Source organism: Lactuca virosa, chromosome 6 (genome assembly GCF_052849685.1).
Source record: "Lactuca virosa cultivar CGN04683 chromosome 6, Lactuca_virosa_CGN04683_v6, whole genome shotgun sequence".
Taxonomy (NCBI): Eukaryota; Viridiplantae; Streptophyta; class Magnoliopsida; order Asterales; family Asteraceae; genus Lactuca; species Lactuca virosa.
This window is the reverse complement of record NC_136431.1, coordinates 209,247,714-209,251,005: the sequence shown is the minus strand read 5'-3', so window position 1 is coordinate 209,251,005 and position 3,292 is coordinate 209,247,714.

The following is a 3,292-nucleotide window of genomic DNA, read 5'->3' as shown; positions in this document are numbered from 1 at the left end:
CCCAGTTCGGCAAACTCCTCATGTGACCTGCCGCTTTTCCCACAGCGGCCCCGACCCTGCTGGCCCTTCGAACTAGAGTCGAATCCCTTGAGTTTCTTCCCAGAAACCCCAGTAACCTGCTCAGTCTCCGCCTTCCTCTTCCTGATGTGCTCTATATCAATCTCTCTCTCCCTCACCCTCGCAATCATGTCGTCCAAAGTCGGGCATGTCAAGTAGCGGACATGTTTCCGGATGTTAGCCCTCAACATGTCGTGGTATCGAGTCTTCCTCGTCCCCTGCGTACTGAGGCACCAGTAACGCCCTCTCTCTGAACTTGGCGGTAATTTCCGCCACCGTCTCAGTAGTCTGCCTCGTATCAAGAAACTCCCTGGCCAGTGGCTGAAGCTCCACAGCTGGCACAAACTCAGCCCTAAACCTGGTCACAAAGTCTGACCAGGTCATAGCCTCAATGACTGGGGCTCTCAACGAATTACTAACTGCCTCCCACCAATCTGTAGCTCTGTCTCTTAAACATCCTGCATCATACCGGACCTTCGACCCCTCAGGGCAGAAGCTAGTCAACTGTGCAGACTCGATGTCTGCAATCCATCTCCTGGCCACAATGGGGTCCTTCACCCCGTGAAAGTCTGGCGCACCACATCCCCTTAAGTCCTTGAAGGAGAGTGTGTGCGTCACTGACTGGCCAGATTCCATATCACTCTGAAATGCCCTCAGACGATCATCCATCAGCTCAATAATCCCTTCCTTAATCGACCCGAAAATCACCGGGGTCGCCTCAAGGATGTCTCTCGTAATCTCAGACGTGATGAACTCCCGTAGTCCGTCATCAACTGGCTCGGAACCTACACCCGAACCTGAACCTGATCCTAAACCCGATCCTGACCCTGAACCTTCGCTCTGCGACGTGTCACCACCATTCTGAAACAAAACATATAGTCATCAGGGTCATACATAATCTCGAGAGGTCTCACACACACTCTACAAGTTCCCTGGTTCTATCTCAGCCTTCCTTGACTCAAGTATGGATCCTCTGCTTTCAGTAGTACAGACTCATACTACCTTCCACGTCTATCCATACTTTCCTCAAGGATTGCCTTGACTTCCCCAAGTCCCTTTCACTACTACTTCCCGCTGTACTAATCTCATCCTAGGCTTACCCTAAGGTAACCTCTAACCCACTCTCCGCCATCAGTTGCATAAGAAATCCCTGCTACCTTTACCTAACTAGCTCGCGAATACCATTACATATTACTAAGACCAAATAATTCTTCGAATAAGAGGTCCTACCCTTGTAACACCGTAAATTTTCAAACAAATTTTTCATTTTAAAATCACATAATTCTCATTAACACATTTCACAAAACCCCCCAAAGTGTCAAATCATCAAAAACACAAATCCATAATTGTTTAATAAAAATCCAGGATCCTCAAAACATAACTCCATCTCGTGTGTACAATCAAGTCGGCGCCTTCCCGCGATTCTGAAAAGTACCTGAAACACATATCACATAACACAGTAAGCACGAAGCTTATTGAATTTCCTAAAATACCACACACATCTCATTAGCCTCTCATGGCTATATCTCGAATAAGACCCTCCAGTCAATGTGTCTTAGTGGAACCCTCCGGTCCCACAACTCGGGTGGACCCTCCAGTCCTAACTCAGTAAAGCTCAGAATAATACACAGCATAAATCACAAAGACATAATGCACGATATTACAATACTCAATAATAGCATACAAGACCCTCCGGTCACACAAATTACCACTCAAGGTAAGTATAGTGAGAAGACTCACCTCGTAAGTAAACAAGTAAACCTCGTACCCCTCGAACGGTCTAATCCCCGCCTACATGTCATAATCATCTCTAATTAACACTTATAATCACAACTCTAAATACATTAAACTAACCCCTCTCTCTAACTCCCGGAATGGGTAAAAGATCATTTTACCCCTCCATGGTCTCCATAATCCAAGCCTTGACCGACCCAAAAAGTCAACAGAAGTCAACACTCGAGTCAACAGTCCCTGTTGACCCAACTTGTCGAGTGCATCTATGTGACTCGTCGAGTCCCCATGTTTCCTCAGAAGTGTAGCGAAATTCCAAATTAACTCGTCGAGTTGTTTCATCAACTCGCCGAGTCACACGTGTCCAGACTCGTCGAAGAAAAAACCCTAACCGACTCGTCGAGTCCGCTTACCGACTCGTCGAGTCCCTTCAGCCCCTTTCTCATTCAGACTATTTTGGCCAGAAATGGTGTCTCATACTCTGGATCTATCCTTCCAAGGCTCACTTATCACGTAAAGTTGCAAGCTTTACGTTCATGCATGGAATTTATTGCTCAAAATGCCCAAACAAGCTCCTTAAGGGGTCTCATGCATGGGAAATTGTCCAAAGCTTGATAAAGTTTGTATCTTTGGGCTCATGGGACCTCAACATGTCCAGATCTCAAGCTCATAAAATGCTAGATCTCAAAGAACCATGGGGAAAAAGGTCCTAAACTCCCTAAAACGAGATCTAATTAATATATGAGCAAGATAGCAACTTTTTACCTTCAAACAGTAGCTAAGAATGAGTGAACATCAGATCCAAAAGCTCCTTCTCGTCCAAGGTCCCTTGCTCTTCAACTCTCCTCCAAGAATGCACTAAAACCCACAAAATTAGGCTCTCTTTCCCTCACACAAGGTTACAGCTCGATTAGGGTTTCTCACAGTGTAGTAGGGTGACAAGGGTGGCGGAAATGAGGGCTTAAGGTCCTTTAAATAGGACACAAACCCGAAAAATTAGGTTTTCCTCACACAACTCCTACTCGTCGAGTCGGGGTCCTCCGACTCGTCGAGTAGACTCTAAAGTCACGCGGCCAATTAACCCCTCTACTCGGCGAGTTGGGGCATCCAACTCGTCGAGTTGCCCTGCCAAGATGAATAACAATGATTAAATAATATACCTGGGACTCGGGATGTTACAATTCTCCCCCACTAGAATCAGACTTCGCCCTCGAAGTCATTTCCCGAGAATAACTCTGGGTACTGCTCTCGCATCTCAGACTCCGGCTCCCAAGTCCACTCGGATCCCTTTCGATGTTGCCACTGAACTTGAACCAAAGGCGCCTCTTTATTCCTCAAGACATTCACCTTCCTATCCACGATCGCTATCGGCCTCTCAATGTAGTTCAGGCTCGCATCCACCTGAATGTCTTCTAAAGGTACAACTGCTGTCTCATCGGCTACACACTTCCTCAGCTGAGACACATGGAAGGTGTTATGAATCTAGCTCAACTCTGCAGGTAGC